The 23,877-nt window shown below is 43.5% G+C and overlaps 1 long non-coding RNA gene across 1 annotated transcript; it reads right to left on the bottom strand.

Annotated features, from left to right (window-relative positions):
- Positions 1 to 21,327: 21,327 nt before the first annotated feature.
- On the bottom strand, positions 21,328 to 23,497 carry LOC130378962 (uncharacterized). The gene is made up of 3 exons (XR_008895026.1): positions 22,954 to 23,497; positions 22,374 to 22,457; positions 21,328 to 21,700 (listed from the first exon to the last, which is right to left on the bottom strand). It is a non-coding gene; the product is annotated as an uncharacterized LOC130378962 (long non-coding RNA).
- Positions 23,498 to 23,877: the final 380 nt, after the last annotated feature.

The raw sequence follows: 23,877 nt of genomic DNA, 5'->3' as shown, positions 1-23,877 counted from the left end.
GATGTTTTTGTGTGTGTGTCCGTGCGCGCGCACGCTGCCCGTTTCCCCAGAATACATGTGACATGCGCTGAGAGGGGCGGTTCAGCTAAGTTACTTCATCATCTGAACCGTCCGTCGCAGCGAGGAGCCTTTCTTTTTTATAACGGGATGTAGGTGTGGGAGGTAGCGTGCGTCTGTTGTGTGCGTGGTAGTGTGGCTGTGTGGTGTTGGTGCGATTGGTGTAGGTAGGCCTCCAGCTGACGGTGACGGTGGTGGTCCCGTGGTGGGTAGCCGGAGAGGGTGGTGGTCCCGTGGTGGGTAGCCGGAGAGGGTGGTGGTCCCGTGGTGGGTAGAGGCGACGGCAGGACGGTCCCTGGTAACTGCTGACGGTGACACAGCCAACGGGCCCATAGAAACACACTTCTATTGGAAAGGATGAAAAGTACGTCAGAGTAAATAAAAGGGGGGATCTGAGGACCCCGCCCGCACACACACGCATAGGAGTATATATATATAAATATATATATATATATATAATATATATATATATATATATATATATATATATATATATAAACACATGTGTTCTGTTACATGTATGTTTTCTCCTGTGTAATTCAGTCTTCAGTGTAATTCAGTCTATTGATGGTCCTGTGATGCCATCTACTGGCGAACTTTGGTATTTTTCTGGAACACGTTCTGATATGCATTCCTTGCACTCCATTACACTACATTCACTTGATCGGAAAGCATGGTACTCACACTCGTCTTCATAATTGCGTCTCCTCTGGTTTCAAGTTGGCCTTTGTAAGCATCGTTGGTACGTTATCTGTTTTGATATGTTAAGGGGGTTTGATGTATAATGAGATTAAGGAAACTTTGTAAACAAATTAGATGGATGGATATTCTTACGTTAGCAAGCTAACTTAGTAGCTAAGCTAATTTTACAGCATTCTGTCATTCTCATACTGAAATGCTGTACTTCCATTCCTCAGTTTTACCCTACTTCACCTCACCATAAAGAGGGAACTGCAACTTTTCGTCTGCGTGGTTTGATGGAGAGGAGTTTATACCATCTGTCAACCCTGGCAAGGCGTTGGGGGTAGAGGGCAAAACAAGAGACACACACACACGCACACACACACACACACACACACACACACACACACACACACACACACACACACACACACACACCACACACACACCACACACACACACACACACACACACACCACGCATCCAGACCCATCCATACACATCCTCTCATTAATAGTGAATCATGCGCATTTATACAAAATATAGGAATAAAAAGGAGCACACTGCAATCTCAGTAGAAGTCATGGGTGAAAAATAAAGGAACCCCAAAATTGCACACACATATGCATATATATATATATATATATATATATATATATATATATATATAAAAAAAAACATGGTAAAAGCATAAAACATGGTAAAATCATGCAAGTATTAAAAACACACAGGGTAAAGATAAGTGCTCGCAGATAAGTGCAAAATAGATTAAATTAATAAATAGGAATATAAATAAAGATAAATAAGACATAGTAAAACCATTCACACATCCATACCATCCTTTCACATAAAAGAAGCCTCCAATGAATAAGAGGGTAAGGGTTAGGGTTATGGTTAGCATAGCCCTAACCCCCGTCCCCGGAGCCCAATGGACGCTGTCCTGGGTCGTCTGGAGTTGAAGGAGAGACCGTTGTTTAAGGTGACCGCAACGGGGGTCCACCTCCTCTATGCTGTCTCTCACAAAGCTGCTGAAGGCCTCAGTGCAGTGGAGCTGGTGAACGGATAGCTCGATTGAAACAGAGAGGAGAGGAATGACGAAACGGGCCTGAGGGACTTTAGCTCTGGCTGTTCCAACGAGTCGTCGATGTCTTTGATAACGGTGACGGCTTGTTCCCTAAGACCGTTGTTTATGTCTACCGAAAGACCACCGGTCTGATGCCAGGCCTGGGGGTGGGGAATCTAAGCAGGACCACAGTGAGGTGTCTGAGGGTCGCTCCCGGGAAACTGTGGGCCTGAACCTCCGACCGTTTAAATGTGGGGATAGGGGCGATGTTAGAATCCCCAATAATGATAAGAGGCTTCCTAATGGCCAGAGCCCACAGGGATGGCTTTCCCGTTAGGATAGGGGGGGGTACCAATGGTTTGGTGGGGGGGGGGCCTGGGTTGATCTACATTTGATGGTCTAGAACAAAAGGAAGGAGGTGGAGAGGGGGGGGGGGGGGGGGAGAGGCTGGGGTCAGTGGGGACCATTGGACTATGTCAGGTGAGCTAGGGATCAATACACGTTGGGTAATGGTTCTGCTGGGGGCGTGGTCGAGGGCAGGAATCCTGATATGGGTGAGTTACTATAAATGGGTTGGTGAGGACTGAGGTCCGCTGTGGTGGGTGGTGTTGGTGGAGGACCAGCAGTGGGTGTAGTCTAGTAGATATCTAGTGGTCTAGTATTAACGCATTCATTAACTCGCATGCAACACGTTCCCTACTGATTCTAAAATGTTAAGCTTGCTGGTAGTTCTACCAGGAGGACTCAAATCACGCGCGGCTGGCCGCCAATCACCAATCACCAGCTACCAATCACCTGCCTACACCTGCTCTATAAAGAGTAGTCTAACATATGTCTTTGCTGCTCAGGTCTTCGTTCGACGCATGCTGCTGCTTTACTGTGCTTCTGATTATCTCGCATATCTCGTCGCTTAGTTGCTGCGTCGGTTAATACACACCAAGAGGTCATAACTTCGGATTCGTGCTGGTCGGCCTACTACTTCTGGTCCCGGCAAGCGAGCGCAGAAAGCCGTTCTTTTCGGTCCCGGTATCCTCAACAACACCACCAACAAGTTCCAACACGGACATCCGCCTGGTTCTACAAACCCTCGCCGAGTTGGTGCAAAGCATTGGCGCCAGGATGGACGCCGTCGAAACGCCATGCGGAACTCCCGGACGGGTCCAGGCCCCCAACCCGCTGTCGTCGGTCGCCACGGCGCCTTTCTACTTCCAGCAACCATCAGGCTCGGCTTCCTCCGCCTTCACAGGCTACGCACCTGGCACGTGCCCTGCTACCATGGCTACTGCAGTCCCCGCGTTAGCCCCCGCAGCGTATTTTCTCTCACAGCTCTACCAGTCCAGCTTCAGGATGCGGCTCCCTCGGTGCGGTTAGGGGGTTTCTTCCAAGGGCAATGGTTTGCTGAGGGATGGCTTTACCCTATCGTAGCAGCTAGCGTTCTGTGGGGCAAAGCATGGCGGCGGTTAACGTATAACCATGTTTTGCGATAACAAAGCAGCGTCAAAACGGCTGGGAAGGTGGTCTTCCACAGCATACGGATTTTACATCCGGTTGAATTCGTTGAGTTCGTTGCACACGTCGGTGTGGTACAACACAGAACTCTACGTTCGCAATCAAAGGTTCATAATTATCTTTATACCGTGCACTGTTCGGTTAACTCCTTGTGTCTGAGGTTTTTCCCTTCACTTTAACATGAATGAAGTTGATGGGTTTTAGGCACTGTGGCAACTGATTATTACTAAAAGGTTTCTATTGACGAAGGGCCTTTTAGATTGGTTCAGCTGCTGCTCACTAACTCTCACGTTCCTCTGCTCTCAATGCGATTCACATATCGTTCAATTTATTCAAAAGATCCAAAGACAAAGAACAGGTACATTATGGTATCATTTTATATTATTATTTATAGTCTTATTGTTAATAGCTTCAGTCGTGTTGGTATTTAATTTTTCATTTGCTCGTTTAGCTACGTATGACAGTTAACAATGTTGGTGTAGGCCTATTACAATTATTTACGCGGTGTAGGCCACTCCAACTCACTCGATATTTCAAAAGATTAGTGTGCTCTCTCAGAGCTGGGAGATTTCATCCTTATTTTAACATATTACTCGAGACGGTGTTTTCTCACAGTTCTACGGGTTCATGCGTTCTCGGGTTCATGCGTTCATGCGTACACGTCTCCTACTCAGACTTTTTTCCCCTACACGGGGTATTTAATTTTTCATTTGCTTGTTAGCCATGTATGTCAGTTAACAATTTTGGTGTATTACAATTATTTATGTGTGTTGGCCACTCCAACTCACTCGATAGTGTGCTCTCTCTGGGAGTTTTCATCCTTATTTTAACATATTACTCGAGTCAGTGTTTCTCACAGCGTTCTACGGGTTCATGTGTTCTACGGGTTCATGTGTTCTACGGGTTCATGCGTTCTACGGGTTCATGCGTTTTACGGGTTTATGCGTTTTACGGGTTTATGTGTTCTTGGGTTTATGCGTAAATGCGTACACGTCTCCTACTCAGACTTTTTCCCCTACACGGGGCCTGACTTTCGCTGATGTCACCTTCTCTGCAAGGCATTTTTTCATCTAAAAGCGATAGCCTAGGAGCAGCTGTTACTATTATCATTTCAAGAATCAACAACTCTCTGTCCTTACGCTTCCATGTTCCTTTATCTCAAGCTTCGGCAACGCACGTCCCCGAATCACCTGTTTATTTGCGGCCTGCCAATGACTAAAGGGTGGTTCAGAGTCAATCTCGCGTCGGTGGTAGAAGGGTGCGGCCCACCATCTCCCCTCTACATTGGCCACTCCTTCCGGATTGGAGCGGCGACCACAGCCGCTGAACAAGGGTTGCCGGTCGCGTCTATCAAACGGCTGGGAAGGCGGTCTTCCACAGCTTACGAATCCTACATCCGGTCGAATTCATGGTTCTTCCTTCAAGCGCACACGATGCTCTAACGTCGGTTAAGGCAGGTTTATCACGTTTGCTACTACAGCTGTTTTTGGCGGCCTGTTTCCATTTTAGTTTTAGTCTTTGTGTCAAGGTGTCACTTTTGTTTTTATTAGTTTAGACACGTTCATACTCTTTCTAGTGATATGTGATAAGTATTTTAAGAAGCTGCATTTCCCTCACATAGCCACAAGGGGAGCAAGACCTTATTGAAGGCTGCTCCACCACAGAAGGAGCCGAAGCCTTTACGTCACCCCGGCCCACGCCCACTAGGCCACGCCCACTTGACGTCCTCTCTAGCGGGTGGTTTCGAACTCGAGAGGCCAGAGATCAATAGGTAGACGGCAGAGAGCCACCCCGGGCCTAAGCCCGGGGGCTTGAAGTAGATCACGGTATTTTCCTCTCACACGCGTTAGATACAATTCCCTCCGTTAAGCTTCAGTTACCATACCGAAACATGCCGACTTTATAATAAATGAAGTCAGTTAAAAGCATCCCGGGATTGGACAACTTTCTTCAAGAATATGCAACATATTGAAATTCCGTTTAGGTATTATCAAAGATACAAGTGCGTAGATTTGTTAAATAAGGTAAACGGTCGAAAATTTATGTTGTTATGTCTTAAACAGTTGAAGTTCCGTTTGGACAAAACGTTATTACAGTTTATCGCCTAGTTTAGGTCAACGGAAATGAAGACATTTTAGCAGTCTTATTTTGTAAAACACTTTCAGTCTCGTTTGTATTCGCCAACAACATTGCACTACGTATTTAATTATAGTTATTGTCATATGACCAGCATTGTTTTCCTCACGCGATAAAGGTTTGTTGATGACGACATTTAGTCATAACTTTCGGTGTCAAAAGCAACACTATTTGCAACTACTGGTGGTGGTGGTGGTTATCAGGTACTAAACTCATAAAGCAAAATTCGGCTATATAACTCAAGGTTAACCTGCAGCAACCCCGGCAAGTTCGACCACGTCGGTGGATCATCTAGAAAACACTCTGAGTTCGGTGTCACGTTGGTGGCATATCATGGAAAAAATAAAACTCAAGGTTCGCAGCGGCGACCCCGGTGAGTGCGTTGACCAAAGCGCAGCGGTAACAACTCGGGCACTCGTGACTATGACCACGTCGGCGGCACGTTATCTATTACTCATGGTTGACTGCAGTAACCCCGGTGAGTGCGTTGACCATGTCAACGCACAACTCGGGCACAACTCAGGCACTAGTCGTGAGTTCGTTGCACATGTCTGTGCGGTACAACACAGAACTCGACGTCCTACATCCGGTCGAATTCAAGGTTCTTTCTTCAAGCGCACACGATGCTCTCTAACGTCGGTTAAGACAGGTTTTACACGTTTGCAACCATAGCTGTTTTTGGTGGCCTGTTTCCTTTCTAGTGTTGGTCTAGTCTTGTGTCAAGCTGTCATTTTAGTTTTTATTAGTTTTAGTTACATTCATACTCTTTCCAGTGTTATCGTAATTCCATTTAGATATTATCGAAGTTACAAGTGCGTAGTTTTGTTAAATAAGGTAAATGGTTGAAAATTGATGTTATGTCTGGAACAGTTGAAGTTCCAGATGAACAAAATAACGTTATAAGTCTTTATCGCCTAGTTTAGGTCAACGAAAATGAAGAGACATTTTAGCAGTCTTATTTTCGTAAAACACTTTTTAGTCTTGTTTTATTCGCCAACTATATTGTACTATGCATTTAATCACTGCTATTGTCACATGCCCAGCATCCACGTTGCGTCCAGTCTCGTTTTTCTCACGCGATAAAGGTTTGTTGATGACGACACTAATTTTCGTTGTCAAAAGCAACACTATTTGCAACTACCGGCGGTGGTGGTTATCAGGTACTAAATTCAGAAAGCAAAATTCGGTTTCATAACTCAGGTTAACCTGCAGCAACCCCGGCGAGTGTGACCACGTCGGTGGATCATCTAGAAAACACTCTTGAGTTCGCTGTCACGTCAGTGGCGTACATAGGAAAATAAAACTCAAGGTTGCAGCGGCAACCCCGGTGAGTGCGTTGACCACGTCGGTGGTAACAACTCGGGCACTCGTGAGTATGACCACGTCGGTTGGCACGTTATCTAATACTCATGGTTTGACTGCAGTAACCCCGGTGAGTGCGTTGCTCACGTCGGTGGGAAAAACTCAAGCACTCGTGAGTTCGTTGCGCACGTCGGTGCGGTACAACACAGAACTCTACGTTCGTTGCAGCAACCCCGGTGAGTGCGTTGCCCACGTCGGTGGGAATAACTCAAGCACTCGTGAGTTCGTTGCGCACGTCGGTGCGGTACAACACAGAACTCCACGTTTGCTGCAGCAACCCCGGTAGTGCGTTGACCACGTCGGTGGGCACAACTCGGGCACATGCACCTTTAATTACCACGTCGGTGGCATAATATCAAACACTCAAGTGCAGGGCTCTCGGAGTTCATTGAACACGTCGGTGTTTAACACGGAAGTACACAATATTTGCTGCAGCAACACCGGTGAGTGCGTGACCACGTCGGTGGCACAGCAAGGGCACTCGTGAGTTCATTGATCACGTCGGTGTTCAACATGGAAGTTCACAATATTTGCTGCAGCAACACCGGTGAGTGCGTGACCACGTCGGTGGCACATCAAGGGCACTCGTGAGTTCGTTGACCACATCGGTGGTTCAACGCGAAAGCACTCGGGTCACGCAGCGACCCCGGAGAGTGAATCGACCACGGCAGTTGGTACAGCACGAAAGCACTCGTGGCTCGCTGCGTAACAGCTGCAGAGTGCTCTAAATATTAATTGATCTCGCTGAGGTATTTTAAGTCAACTGCTTTTACGTGATTCATCGATCTCGCTGACGGTTTTAAGCTTATCGTTTTACGGTATGTATGATTGACTCTTAATATGTCGTATATTGGGTATGCCTTTTATCTTCCAGAAGCAGTATAGATCCTTGTCCACTTCTTCTACGCGGGTATGTATGGTCTCATTACCCCCTTTCGCTATTCTATTTTTGGGGTCGGCTCCGCCCCTGCCAGTCCCGGCAGGACATGCCGAGTTATCACCTATTTCCGGCGTAGGCCTACGTCCTCTCTTTTGGGGAAGGCTCCGCCCCTGCTAGTCCTGGCAGGATACGCCGAGTCCGCACGTCACCCTGGATCAGTGACGGGGCTCATGCCAAAGATTTACCATGCGAAATATTCCCATGTCGTTATTTAAATAAATCCTGTTCATACTTATCAGTGATCGAGTCTTTATGGGAGAAATGTTAAGCTTGCTGGTAGTTCTACCAGGAGGACTCAAATCACGCGCGGCTGGCCACCAATCACCAGCTACCAATCACCTGCCTACACCTGCTCTATAAAGAGTAGTCTAACATATGTCTTTGCTGCTCAGGTCTTCGTTCGACGCACCTCCATCCACCCCACCACCACCAGGTCGGCCTCAGTCTACTTGTCCAGGGGAAGGCTCCGCCCCTGCTAGTCCTGGCAGGATACGCCGAGTCTGCACGTCACCCTGGATCAGTGACGGGGCTCATGCCAAAGATTTACCATGCAAAATATTCCCATGTCGTTATTTAAATAAATCCTGTTCATACTTATCAGTGATCGAGTCTTTATGGGAGAATTGCCAGGACTGCTGTGATTGCAGAGCTGTTCCTCACCTTCCCGGATCGTTTCAAAGAGCTCAATAGAGAGCACGATGATAAGATAGCCGACTTCGCAGAGCGCTGCAGGAATGCTATTACAAAGGATATGGCAGAGGTCATAACTGAAAACAAAAAAAAGGGCAAGCTCCTCCCGATAATGTACAAATATACTTAATGGTTTGGGTTTTAGGTTCAAAGGGGCATGGGTTCTAGGTTCAAAGGGGCATGAGCAACACTGAAAGTTTGTTCAAATCAGTGAATATCTCCTCACAATCGCCTCACCAAAACATCTGGTGTTTATGGTTTTTTATCTATTTTGAGCAGCCGTTTAAAATATTATTTATTTTAATGTAACTTTTGTTCCCATACTTGTTCATTTAAGGACGGGAAAGTGCTTTTTTTTTAAGTGGTTCTTATTTCATTTTGGCCACAACTGTATACATTTTTTGTTTTGTGTCTTAATGTAAATAAAAGAGACTGTCTTGACTTATATTGCTTTTGTTTAGGCATTTCCTCATGTAATACCCAAATGCTTCATGTTACATTTATGAAGCTGTGACTACTGCACACTGTTGTGTGTGTAATTAAGTGTAATAACATTTACTGAAAAGTCCAAATTGTTTCACTGAGGTAAAGGGAATAATTCATGACAGTATAATAAAGGTCTCATGACAATCAATGTCAAAATTAGCCAGTGTAGTAACTTTTAATGACATATTATTGAAATGTCCAAATTGTTTCACTTTACTTGAGGCCAACAGAATCATTCATGAGCCTGTTGTAAAGGCATTAGACAGTGTAATAACGCTTCATGACATATTATTGAAATGTCCAAATTGTTTCACTTTACTTGAGGCCAACAGAATCATTCATGAGCCTGTTGTAAAGGCATAAGACAGTGTAATAACGCTTCATGACGTGTTATTGAACTGTCCAAATTGTTTCACTACTTGAGGCAAACAGAATCATTCATGACAGTACAATGAAGGTCTCATGACAGTCAATGTCAAAACATTCCGCATATGACAGTTTAATGTAATCTTACATAAATCGAAATAGTTTCTTTACATTTGATTATGAAGCCTACTATGACATGTTTATGACAGGTCATGTTATTGGTTAATGTCAAGTCGACATAACCAAGACATCGACAAGATATTTTGTCTTCGTTAATGTCAGGTTGTCATAACAAAGACATCGACAAGTTATTTTGTCTCAGCTTGTCAGGTTGTCATAACAAAGACATCGACAAGTTATTTTGTCTCAGCTTATGTCAGGTTGTCATAACAAAGACAATCGACAAGTTATTTTGTCTCAGCTTATGTCAGGTTGTCATAACAAAGACATCTCATACAATGTGAATGTTGCATTAAACGTGACATAATTGACCGAATGACACTTTATGACAACAGTCATAACTATTCATAATGTTCATGACAGGTGTCATGTCATGGTTATGACAGTGTAATGACAGTCTTATGACAGTCTTATGTATACACCTTCAAATAAAGTGTTACCAAAGTTTCACCAGACCTGCCTTCGCATGAAAAGGGTCCCAAAACAGTGGGTATGTCCCATCCGCCGAAAAGTGATCAATGCCCAAAGAAGAAAACCTTAGTGAGGAGACTGTGAAATGAGTTGTTTGTAGTAGCTGATACTGTACTGTTATTTATGAATAAACAGTTGTTAAACCAATATTGTTCTCTTCCCCATAATTTGTATTAAATATCTGTAGCAATCAGGGATATGAAACATTGGTGGGTCATTCATATAAAACACACCAGAACAAATATCTGTTTGGGTGGAACTCAAGTTAGAATGGGTGGATGTGCAGCTTGATCTGCAAAGAGAAACGATGTGATGGCATCAGAATAGCGAGTGATTAAAATAATGTCACGACAAGCAAGCAAGAAGTGTGAGTCACAAAGGTTTATTTGCTGGTTGAGCACATCTGTAGCCAGTCACATCAGTTCAATTTACTGTACATCCCCATCACTGGAAGGACACCACAGATTCAGACACATTTGTAAGTGCACAACACACGCTCACCATCTTGTCAAGGTAGGTCACATCATTTTCCCTGTCTATGTCCGTGAAACATATGGGGACAGTGCTTTGCAAGACTGTGTACTTTTGACGGAGAACTCCTATCACTCTTTCAATATGTATCCTAAGAGAGGCTAGACGTCTGGTGTTCTCCAAGTCAGCAGGATCTAACTGCTTCTATCCACGAGTAAATGCTGGAATTTTTAATTCAGCTTGGCATCTCTCAATGGACTCTTTAACCAGACAACCTCTGTCCGCTAAAACTACGTCCCCTGGGAGCAAATTAGATAAAAAGTCACTTTGTTCTGTAATAAACTTATCACTTGTGCGACCTCCCCATCCAGCGGAAATGAAACAAATGGAACCTCGAGGGCAAATTGCAATTAAATATTTCATTGTGTGGTGTGATTTGTATGATGAGTAACACTGAGCACTGGCTAGCAATCTACTGGGTTTCTCTAGAAATATTTCAAAACAATCTATAATGCAAACTGTCTTTTCAAAGCTACGGTTTCGAAATGCGTATGGAAGAGATTTTCTTAAGTATTCTCTGTCAGGCCACAACACCAGACTTGGCACCAGTCTACAATGCATCACACTAATGCAGTGTTTGAAGAGCTTTGAAACAGTGTTTGAGTCAATGTCAAAATAAAAAGCCAAAAACTCAAAGGACAAGTTCATTCTAAGCTTAATTAAAGTTAACATGTACTGCTGAAAACATGTTAAACTAGATTTAAGTTGGAGAAAAGGAGCCACAATATGAAAAATTGTCATGAGAATGGAGAATGCTGATAAACCAGTGAGAGTATGAACCCTTTTATCATCGTTATGCAAGCTCATCTCATTCAGTGTAGTCCTATTCATTTTTTTCCTTCAACAACATATTTTCAGTCCTCAGATTCTTGCTCAAGAGATTGGATGCGTTTACCACAGGTTTCAGTGGTGCATGGTGGGGTTGCTGGATCCTCCTCATGGAGAACAGGCTGGACATCGTTTCCAGGTTCTTCATGGGTAGATTCCTTCAAAGGCTCTGTGGTGGGACTTTGCTCTGCAGTAGGATCCTTGTTGCAGTCTTGGGGACAATCTGTTGATGCTCTGGTGAAAACAAAAGTAGTATAAACTGTCACTACTGATGACAGTTTGCCATTCTTTTGTCAGTCACTCTCTGTTTTCTGCAGTATACTAGCTTTCGTTAGTAAGAAAGTAAGTAAATTGTATTTGTATAGCACATTTACATCCAAAAGTGCTTTATAGTCGGTATAAGATAAATAAACAATGTAATAAAATAAATGAATAGAAAGACAATGACAGGGATATTGACAATGACAGTGACAATCACATGCATAGTCAGTGGCTGCCAAATGCAAGTCGGTATAGGTGTGTGATGATTTCAGCCCAGTCACAGATGTTATGTTTTTTAGCTCATTGGGTGTTATTAAACCTACAATGAATTGTACAAAAACAAATTGGTTTATAATTTTCCCAAGTCCATGGAAGTGGGGTTGACCAGGTTAAGGAACTTAAATATTCACCTGGGAGGGATGGCTTTCGCAGATAGCTTTGTCTGCTCCATCTTCTGTAGCTTTGCTCTCTGTCGTCTGTTGAAAACCTCCAGTCTCATTTTTCTTTTCCTCTTCTCTGGAGATGGAACGTAGTTGAAAAGAGATGGAACAAAGCCCGGACTCAAGGGATTATCACTCTTTCTCCCTACAAAATAAATAGAAACATTTCAGCGTCGAACTTGGGTTTGTTTACTACTACGTTAGCACTTGCTAGCTTAGCAGCATAAAAAACAGGACATTGTCAGCCCCACGAATTGCATGCTATAAATCAACTAGCTATGTGTGTGTGTGTGTGTGTGTGAGTGGGTGGTGAGGGGGTACTTACAGGGGGGCCGGGAAGTCCAGGTTGGCCTTTCATTCCCATCATTCCCTGGAGATAGAGGAAAGAAATCAAAGGTCAAACAACAGCAATGTCCAACACCAGTGGCTATGCATGTTGTGGGCTGTGAGTAAGATATGCCGCTGAGGACAGAATGCTATACAACAGAAAGGGTTTTGTGTTATAAAACCACACTTACAGTAGTCCAGAAATGTGTGGAAGTATTTCTTTGAGGATGAGTCCATTGACTGGACTGAAAGCTAAGGTGAGAATGCATGCCATAAAGTGGCATAAATCCCAGAACTCCATGGGAATAATCCATGGATTGGGAATGACAGTGAACACTGTAGCGGAAACCTATTTGACAGGTGTGCTCTGACCAACCCTGTCTCGTCAAAATTACGTTCCCAGAGAACTATTCGGCATTCTCAATTACGTTTGTCATAAAACGTATTTTGTCCGCGATTACGTTTTATTGAACGTATTGCAAATACGTTCGTCCTCAGCCTATTTTTTGCCATTCATTAACCTCTAGGATTATGTTTGGTTGAAACGTATCCCAGATAGGTTAAATGTCAACGTATAGCACATTATTGTCATTAAGGCATATCTCCCTTTCAGGGAACGTTTCATTTAACGTATTTTGTCTGAAAAACGTATCTTGGCTGTGGATACGTGTTATTGAACATATCGCAAATACGTTCGTTGTCAACCTATTTTTGCCATTCATTTACCTCTAGGATTATGTTTGGTTGAAACGTATTCCAAATATGTTAAATGTCAACGTATAGCACATTATTGTCATTAAGGCATATTTCCCTTTCGGGAAACGTTTCATTTAACGTTATTTTGTCCCTGATTACGTCTTATTGAACATATTGCAAATAGGTTCGTTCTCAACATTTTTGTTGTTATTTATTTAAGCTACCTCTTGGATTACAGGCTACATTTAATTGAAACGTATCCTTAATAGGCTACGTTAAATTTCGATAACACATTATTGTCAGCATATAGGCATAGGTCTACCTCTCGGGGAAGCGTACGTTTGATTGTAATGTTAATAGTCCAACATTATATCAACATGTCACAAGAGGAGAAATTAGCTGCTGACGGGGTAACTGTAGGAGCGGGGGTTGCTTTGTTGATTTCTTTATCTAGGGCTATAGCTGTGGTCAAAGCGGGAAGTGTGCGTTGTCTGGGCGGCTGCCTGAACTGAGCTGCAGGAAATTATGTTCACACGTTTCTTCATTCATTCATGAAGGCTATACCGGTGAACGGTGACGTCAGACTCACGCCCACCTACAAACCAATCAATGTCCAGTATCAGCCTGTCCTCTCGGAAAATACGACCACGTAGGTGGTTTGTTCCGCCACAGATTACGACCCATTGGAATTTATCCAAAACGAGCGAACGAGGCCCTCTACATGTGCGGGGAACACTTTCTCATCAAAATTACGTTCCCAGAGAACTATTCGGCATTCTCAATTACATTTGTCTAAAAAACGTTTTTTGTCCGTGATTACGTTTTATTGAACATATTGTAATGACCTCGCCGGTGAAATAACGATGTCGAGTCATTAGTAATTGAAGGAACTTTTAATGGACCAAAACCAGGTCACTGAAACCCGTAACCAACGGCAGAAATCCCACCCAAAACAAACCCCGGTTACCCCGGCAACCCCCAACACGGTCTCACTCACGTGCAGGCCCCCACCCTCGTGTTCTTCCAAGGCCCTCCCCCAGCTGACCTAATGATTCGCCCTCACACTGATTGACAAGAAGAACATTACAATACATGCCCACAGAACAACTGGCATAACGGACAACGAAATACAATGCAACACATAACACACAAACAATTTAATTGTCCCAGGGTCGCTACAATATCGTAAATACGAATTCGTTCTCAGCCTATTTTTGCCATTTATTTACCGTGTTACTATGGCAGAATAAAGAATAAATTCATGCATTATCATTCAACTTGAACATGTGTTTTTACAGTATAGAGTGGTGGAGAGGGATGACGTATGTTGGCAAACCCGGAAGTGAGCGTCGCCCTCGGTTCCCTTGACAAAAAGCCAACGGGTTTTCCATTGGATTTTGGATTATTGCAGAAAAATCTCCTCAAAAACTCCTCAAAAACGGAAAATAAATAAATCAATAAAAATAAACGTGCTCCAAAGAACGAAATGTAAACCAATGCATTCTGAATGGGAGTGTTTCTCCGATTTTTCCATGCTACACAACGAAATGTAAACCCATGCAAATAAAGACTTCATGGTCATAATAATAATTTAAATATCATTAATCTACTACTGAGTGTGTAGGGAGGTATTCTATTTTTTTCAACGGGGCTGGATCCAGTCACTTGACCGTCATGGTTGCTATGGTGGTTGCTATCGACCGCCCCCTCTAATAACTCTAAAAACCACGCGGCAAAGGAGCTGCCGTCAATTGGGTTGTTTTTGTCGTAAACTAGGGTCCGATGGTTGAAAAATAGACAGTTATTCCAAGGTATCCTTAAAAGGCAGCTTGGATGTGTTTATTTTCTGCAGTTTAGACTTCTTCTATAACTTTTTTTTTAAAGCAAAACACCAAGCTCATTGATTTAACGAGGGAGGGTTATTTGAAACAATTTATTCAATAAATATTTGTGAGAGGTCATTCCTTCTCCTGATTTTACTTCCTATTTATGTCTAGGGTAAACCCCTACTGTCCACAAGCATCCCCCCCCTCCCCATATGGATTTGGAGAATTGTTGCCACGTCCCAGGGGTGGAGGTATATATATGAAAGAGGGCATTCAATTATAGCCTACTACAATGATCAATTAGGAGGCCGAAGCCCTAAAGGAAGTGATGCAATAGGTGACTGAGTCGACAACATTTAAGTAAGCTGTATAGCGTCTCTTATATATCAAAGGGGGTCTCAAAGGACGCATACGCTTCAACCTGTGGCTCCAGCACTACAGGAAATGACTCAGCAAGTGCTCCATCTCGTTGCAACTCACCCAGCGGCTCGCTTGCAAGATTTTGGCCTGAAGTTCTTCCCAGACCTACACCCTAGCCATCCAACATGCATATCTGAGAATCAGGCCTCTCTTTAATAATGACAAAAAGTTATGAGAGAAACACACATTAACTTTTTGTTATCTCATAAGCGGCGTGGTGCCAGCTCCTTTTGACCTTTTGACCCCCGACTTCAAAAACGTGGCCACAGGCCAGCTGTGTCTACACACCTTTAGCCACGAATGTACACCTCCATCCCACAAAAAATGGGGACTAGAAACTAACCTCTGTCTTATGTACATTTACTGTACTGTTGGAGGTCACGCCCCTTTGCCGACCTTTTCGAGATAGCTAGGGATGCTAAAATGTTTACACACATTTCCCGGGGGCCCGTGAACGACATATCCGAGATTTGGAGTTCTAGCCCTTAGAGAAAAAAAGTTTTCCTGCCCTCGGGGTCCGACCGGGCCAAGTTTCGGTGCGGAAGTCCCAGTTAGGCCCTAAAATAAGGTATTAAAATTTCAGGGTGGTAGGACCTTCCTATCTCAAAAACTGTTTTTCCACCACATTCTGAACCATTAGGTCTTGCAGGCTACACTTCTGAGGGGCTTTGTCCAAATGACACTCCATTTGGGAAAACTTTTTTTCTCTAAGGGCTAGAACTCCAAATCTCGGATATGTCGTTCACGGGGCCCCGGGAAATGTGTGTAAACATTTTAGCATCCCTAGCTATCTCGAAAAGGCTGGAAAAGGGGCGTGACCTCCAACAGTACAGTCAATGTACATAAGACAGAGGTTAGTTTCTAGGCCCCATTTTTTGCGGGATGGAGGTGTACATTTGTGGCTTAATGTGTGTAGACAGCGCTGGCCTGTGGCCACCTCTTTGAAGTCTGGGGTCAAAAGGTCAAAAGGAGCCGGCACCACACCGCTTATGAGATAACAAAAAGTGAATCTGTATTTCTCTCATTACATTTTGTCATTATTGAAGAGAGGCCTGATTCTCAGATATGCATATTGGACTGTTAGGGTATAGGTCTGGGAAGAACTTCAGGCCAAAATCTTGCAAGCGAGCCGCTGGGTGCAGGTGCAACGAGATGGAGCACTTGCTGAGCCTGGACTTTCATAATCTTCGCTCTGTGAATGTAAAGGATGTTTGGTCGGATGTTACGACGAAGAATCATAATGTGAATGGGAATATTCTATAAATCTCTTGATATCATCTTTCGTCTCAACACTTCTGCTGCAGCCACTTAAAGTCTCACTCCGAGAACCTTAAAATATGAATCAATCCATTAGAAGTATGAAAATATCTTCCCGGTGGTTCAACAGAGCAAACAAGGTGTCCTTTGACATCTACGTTTCGAGACGATTGCAACAGTGCCACACATGATCATATTTGAATATGTTTCGGGGTAGTAATTAGCTGTCGATTTTGGAGGCCTTTATCAATAATGACCAGCTATAGATTTGCTTCCCGATGGAGATTTTTGACAAATTACATGTTAATTAGCATCTACACGTTAAGCTGAGTCCAATGAGATCAAGCTCGGCCTCTTGCTACACCGAGATAATGTCCTAGACCTAGGTGTACCATGTAAAATACATGTTACCATTAGCTAGAGTGTCGTTCTTGGTGTCATTGGACTCAGCTCAACGTGTAGATGCTAAATAACATGTCATTTGTGACTAATCTTTATCGGGAAGCAAATCAATAGCTGCTCAGTATTGATTAAGGCCTCCAATTTCGACAGCTAATTACTACCATTAAAAATGTTCGAATATGCTCATGTGTGGCACCGTTGCAATCGCCTGGAAGCGTAGATGTTGAAGGACACCTTGTTCGTCCTCTTACGCCACCGTGAAGATATTTACATGCTTCTGATTGACTAAGTTGCCAGGTCCTGCAAAAAACGTGCCCCCCACATACCGTTCAAAATCCACCCAAAATGTCCTAGAAGCATCCCAAATAAAAAATGATATTATTGGCCATTTTGGCCAACGTTTTGAAAGTAATACTATTTGAGGGAATATTTTTTTGTTGTTGTTTTAGCAGCGAAATGCACCGTGTGCGTGTGTGCGTGTGTGCGTGTGTGTGTCTGTGTCTGTGTCTGTGCGTGCGTGTGTGTGCTTGTGTGTGTGTGTGTGGGGGCGAATCATTAGGTCAGCTGGGGGAGGGCCTTGGAAGAACACGAGGGTGGGGGCCTGCACGTGAGTGAGACCGTGTTGGGGGTTGCCGGGGTAACTGGGGTTTGTTTTGGGTGGGATTTCTGCCGTTGGTTACGGGTTTCAGTGACCTGGTTTTGGTCCATTAAAAGTTCCTACAATTACTAATGACTCGACATCGTTATGTCACCGGCGAGGTCATTATAATATGTTCAATAAAACGTAATCACGGACAAAATACGTTTTTTAGACAAACGTAATTGAGAATGCTGAATAGTTCTCTGGGAACGTAATTTTGATGAGAAAGGGTTGCCCGCACATGTAGAGGGCCTCGTTCGCTCGTTTTGGATAAATTCCAATGGGTCGTAATCTGTGGCGGAACAAACCACCTACGTGGTCGTATTTTCCGAGAGGACAGGCTGATACTGGACATTGATTGGTTTGTAGGTGGGCGTGAGTCTGACGTCACCGTTCACCGGTATAGCCTTCATGAATGAATGAAGAAACGTGGTAACATAATTTCCTGCAGCTCAGTTCAGGCAGCCGCCCAGACAACGCACACTTCCCGCTTTGACCACAGCTATAGCCCTAGATAAAGAAATCAACAAAGCAACCCCCGCTCCTACAGTTACCCCGTCAGCAGCTAATTTCTCCTCTTGTGACATGTTGATATAATGTTGGACTATTAACATTACAATCAAACGTACGCTTCCCCGAGAGGTAGACCTATGCCTATATGCTGACAATAATGTGTTATCGAAATTTAACGTAGCCTATTAAGCAGGGCTCTAAACTAACATTTTTCACTGGTTGCACTGGTGCGCCTAACTTTTTTTCTTAGGTGCACCAGCACAAAAGTTAGGTGCACCCAAATTGTCGACCATATCGCATTCAACACTGCAGTTTCACAGGTTCACGTTTTATAAATAGCTGTCCATATAGGCACTATTGACTTGTAAATGATGAACTAAGAATCTGGTCAACATAATGTCCTTTATTTGAATATTTGCACAAGAAAGGTAATTTCACTGAAACATTTTGGTGCTGTAAGTGCTTTACTGAGCTGCAATTTAAACTTTAAACATCTGAAGATAAATGAAATAAAAAGAAAATCTAAATTAAAAGTGCAAGTGTTTTAAACTGAAACTTCAAACTGAACATCTCATGGCTCCAGGTCTTATGGACTATCCTCAATTGCAGTCACATGCCCCTCTGATGGCCAACTCATGTAGTTTGGCCTTCTTGATCTTTGGCAATAGCCCGGGCTATTATTTGTTTTCTATCACTGAACTTTCGAACAAAACTCTTGCTCAGCAACGATGGGAAATAGCCTACTATCAAATGCATTATTTAAACCAGTATGAATATTACCGTAGGCCTATATGTTTACCAGGCAATTGAATAAGCCTGCACACACACACAGGCACGCACGCACGCACACGCAGAGTGGTAATCGGGAGAGTTGGGAGAATTCCCCGTGGCCCGTTAACGTTTCGGGCGGCGCCGGGTCAACGTCGCAACCAATTCGGTTTTGTCTAGAGGGGAGTAACTGAGCGCCCCCTCCCGAAGTGGTACAGCCCAGGTCGGCCTTGAACTGCGATTGGTCAGAAAGACGTAACACAGCTAATGACAACATTGAACTCTCATGCAGGCTCGAACAGAGTGACACACAAACACACACACACACACACACACATCGTTTTTCACCCACTCCGTATCCAGCTTATTCCATGCTTAAAGCACCCAGGCTACTATGCGGCGAGCTGGGGCTCTCATGTTCTCCCCTGCGGTGTATACCTTGTCCGCATCCCCTGCCATCCAATTGTCATACGATTCATGCAGACTGGTTTTGAACGGCTGATTCCATGGATGTAGCCTACTTTGCGTGTGCCGTGTTTTCCCGCCGATGTGGCGAAGCTGTATGGTTATGCTGTTGAGAGCTTAAATAAATGCACGATATAAGTTGACTATGAACAATTATTGAAGTTTAACATTTTGTTCAGCAAATTTGACAACTGACAGATGCAATATTGCAGCCTGTGAAAATCGTAAAATTCTGACGAGTATTCTTAAATGAAGTTGAATAAACAGGAATATCTGGACCACAGCCAATCAGAGGGGGGTCCCGCTCTTCATTATCTCTGATTGGTTTAGACCATGATATGGTCCTTTCAGAGTCGCAGAGGTTTTTTCTTTTTGAACGGCTGGTTGCACCGGTGCGACCTCCGATTTTTTTTAGTCGCACCATTGAGAAATTAGGTCGCATGTGCGACCAAATTGGTCGCACTTTAGAGCCCTGCTATTAAGGATACGTTTCAATTAAATGTAGCCTGTAATCCAAGAGGTAGCTTAAATAAATAACAACAAAAATGTTGAGAACGAACCTATTTGCAATATGTTCAATAAGACGTAATCAGGGACAAAATAACGTTAAATGAAACGTTTCCCGAAAGGGAAATATGCCTTAATGACAATAATGTGCTATACGTTGACATTAGGGATGCAAATTATCGAGTAATTCATTAATCGATAGTTGTTTCATCTTATCGATCGATGATCGATTAATTGATAAGTGGCAATTCTTCTGAGAAGCTGAATTTCCTTCTGAATGTGACACATTTAGGTGGTAATTCAACAAAGTCGTTTAGTTGTTGTACTTTAGAATACTTCCACATATTGTGCATTTGGCGTCTTTGTCGTCATTAACCAACTTAAAGTGGCTCCATACTGCACTCCGTCCTGCCGTGTTCCAATACCCGTACTGTCCGTACTTACTAGCCAAAATTTGAGTACGCAGTACTCCAATTCAGATCCGGCGAAAAGAAGTATACTTCAAGGACCCGGATGCCGTACTCAAAACGGGCTAATCGTGAAGTGTGGATCGAAGGACACTCCCCGTACTCAACGGCAGCCTTCTTAGCTACGTAGCAGAAGAGGCGGAGCCAGGCTGAGCCAAAGTCGGCGCATTTTCCACATAGCCTGCATTAATATAGTCATTTTGTAGTTTTTATAGCTTTTTATAGCTGCTAGGCGTAAAGAGTTCACCGTTCAAAGCGGGATGTTTATTGCGGGGGAGGAGCCACGGCGGCAGTCGTGATCGTAATTTCCGGTTAGTGCACCACGGAGTACTCGATTTGGAACAGCACTCGCATCTGAAAAATGTACGTAGTAGCCAGTGCGGATAGTATACTTCCTTTAAGTATATTCATGGAAGTATGGGTATTGGAACACGGCCCTGCTTTGCTCGTGTTCCCGCTTGTGTTCCCGCGTGTGCGTCAAGTACGTCTGGCGTCAAGTGCGCCCTCACGTGGACGGTTGGGGAATTACGGGTTAAAATGCGATTAATTGCAAGTAATTTATTTTAATCGAGTAATCTCTTATCGACAATTAATCGATAATCGATTAATTGTTTGCATCCTTAGTTGACATTTAACATATTTGGAATACGTTTCAACCAAACATAATCCTAGAGGTAAATGAATGGCAAAAAATAGGTTGACAACGAACGTATTTGCGATATGTTCAATAACACGTATCCACAGCCAAGATACGTTTTTCAGACAAAATACGTTAAATGAAACGTTCCCTGAAAGGAAGATATGCCTTAATGACAATAATGTGCTATACGTTGACATTTAACCTATCTGGGATACGTTTCAACCAAACATAATCCTAGAGGTTAATGAATGGCAAAAAATAGGCTGAGGACGAACGTATTTGCAATACGTTCAATAAAACGTAATCGCGGACTAAATACGTTTTATGACAAACGTAATTGAGAATGCCGAATAGTTCTCTGGGAACGTAATTTTGACGAGACAGGGTTGGCTCTGACATGGAAAGGTCTTCAGACTTCGATGGGTTCTTATTGGTAGTTCTGTGTGGTGATGTGTATGTGTGAATACATAGTGTTATTGTTGGAGAGTTACCACAAAACTGCAGGTGTGTGTGTCTCAGAGTTTGTGCATGTGTGTGTGTGTGTGTGTGTGTGTGTGTGTGTGTGTGTGTGTGTGTGTGTGTGTGTCTGAGTTTGTGTGTGTGTGTGTGTGTGTGTGTGTGTGTGTGTGTGTGTGTGTGTGTGTGTGTGTGTGTGTGTGTGTGTGTGTGTGTGTGTGTGTGTGTGTGTGTGTGTGTGTGTGTGTGTGTGTTCACCATGGGGCCGGGACCAATATCAGCGCCTTTGTTGTGATCATACTGAGCAGCAAAGTTCTGTTGGAGTGAAAAATAAAAACCAGAATAAGAGACAAAATATACATATAAAAATTCATACAATACAATATACTTATTTTCTAATTCATAGGTTATGTATGGGTTGCAAGTTTTAGTTGACACTAATGTTCATGTCGTCTTTTGGAATGTGACAGCAGGCCTACATATGATTTGTACCATGAGGTGAAAGAGCTTCCAGAAAATGCTCAAGTGTTTAAGGCCTTTATTTAGCCAGTGAGGCCAGCCCTAGAGGACAAAGGTAACTCAGGTTATGCACATCAATCCATTCCAATAGTTTTCCTGGTCCCAATTTATAATTGTCTGTTCCATTGCTATAATTGTGCCAGAATTTGGGTCAGGTGAGTTTAAGGGCTTGATCGTTTATCAAACAGATGAACAGCAAATCAGCATCTTCCTGTAGCTTCTATACCTTACGGTTACAATAGGATATACCAGCCGGTTAACCTTATTTACTGAGAGGCCTTCATCAACATTCAGTTCCCCCACCTAGGAACACTTTAGAACCAACATCCATCTTCAGTTCCCCCACCCAGCAGCACTTTAGAACCAACATCCACCTTCAGTCCCCCACACAGTCACATTTTAGAACCAACATCCACCTTCAGTCCCCCCACCCAGCAGTTGACCAAGTCGGCCCCTATAGGATACTTACTCCGCCGAGGCCAGGGGGTCCTGGGGGCCCAGCAGGGCCGGGGTTGCCAGGTCTGCCGTCCCTCCCGTCAGGGCCCTGGGGTCCCTGTGGAGGAAGGCCTTGGGTTAGTCTCCGTTGATTACCACTGATTGACACACAGCCACCGTGTCTGCTGGGAAGCTGCCAGAGTCCCAGCTCTGTTCGGCTGTGGAGCTCGGTTTGGTCTCAACTTGAATAAAAGCGTCATGTCCTTTTACTAAATTGTTTTATTATTGTTAATAAAGTTTAGAAAAGATAAATATGAATTTGGTCTGGATATGTGAGCCAAAGTCAGAAAAAAATAATATACAACAAATATTTGTAGTTCAGGTTATTTTCAGCCGTCGTGCAGCAGAGATTGGTCCATTATTATTTGTTATATTATCACAGCGGAGGGCTTTAGGCTGTGCCTGATGTAAACAAAGGGGTGTGGCCTATTCAAGTTGAAAGGTCAATTGGCGTCATCATATATCAACCCGATAAACTTCATGAAAGTTTCTATCCAGCAAACATGGCATTGTCATGCATCTTGTCATAATTAATGAGTTTGATAGTGGCTTACCCTTTCACCTCTTGGTCCTTTCGGGCCCTGAGGAATATAAGTAAACAATTGATGAGTCAGAGGCAGACATTATTTAAACAGTGAGGCAAGTTCACGTAAAAAAAGGAAGGTAGACTTAAACTTAACATATCTAAAATCTAAAACCTAAAAGAAGCTGGGCTACAATCGCTGGGGGATGAATAGGTGCATGTGGACAAACTGTGCATGTGAACTGCACAGCCAAAGCACCATTCAGGTGGGAACATATTTCAGTCCACTTCATTAAACCTGGCCTTTGGCTAGAGCTGATGCCTACAATGTCTGCCCTGAGCTATGCTACGCATTATCACATACACCACACTCAAAGGGCTAAATGACACATCCAACCAGGGTTTGATTGCTCACTTTGAATCTTCCCTGAGTAGAAATAGAAGCTAAATAAATAGTGTTATTTATTTCTTTGTGTCATTTAACTGTGCTGGCTGTATCATGCACTGTTCAGCATTGCTGTTCATCTATCTCATTGCACATCAACCCATTAACATGCAGGGGATTTATGATGCTGTACATGAGGAGCTCTTTTCCAAAACGCGATAAACGCCAAATTTAAAAAAAATGAGTTTGTCATGCCATTTTGTTGTGTACTGAACTTATTCACTGCTCCATCAACGTTGAATGCAAAATCGCTATATTTACTTGTTTAAAATGTATCACAAGATGCCGTTCTTTTCCAAACCACGACAAGCGCCAAACCTATTTTTTGCCTAAATGCGATATATCCTCTCGACCAATCTGAATTCGGTTAGCGTTCTAGGCAATCGAACACGGATCAGTCTTCAAAATGAGTTCAAACTATAGTGTGTGTGTGTGTGTGTGTGTGTGTGTGTGTGTGTGTGTGTGTGTGTGTGTGTGTGTGTGTGTGTGTGTGTGTGTGTGTGTGTGTGT

Source organism: Gadus chalcogrammus, unplaced genomic scaffold (assembly GCF_026213295.1).
Source record: "Gadus chalcogrammus isolate NIFS_2021 unplaced genomic scaffold, NIFS_Gcha_1.0 GACHA126, whole genome shotgun sequence".
NCBI classification, from domain to species: Eukaryota; Metazoa; Chordata; class Actinopteri; order Gadiformes; family Gadidae; genus Gadus; species Gadus chalcogrammus.
The sequence above is the reverse complement of the archived record's forward strand: the minus strand, read 5'-3'. Positions and strand labels throughout refer to the sequence as shown.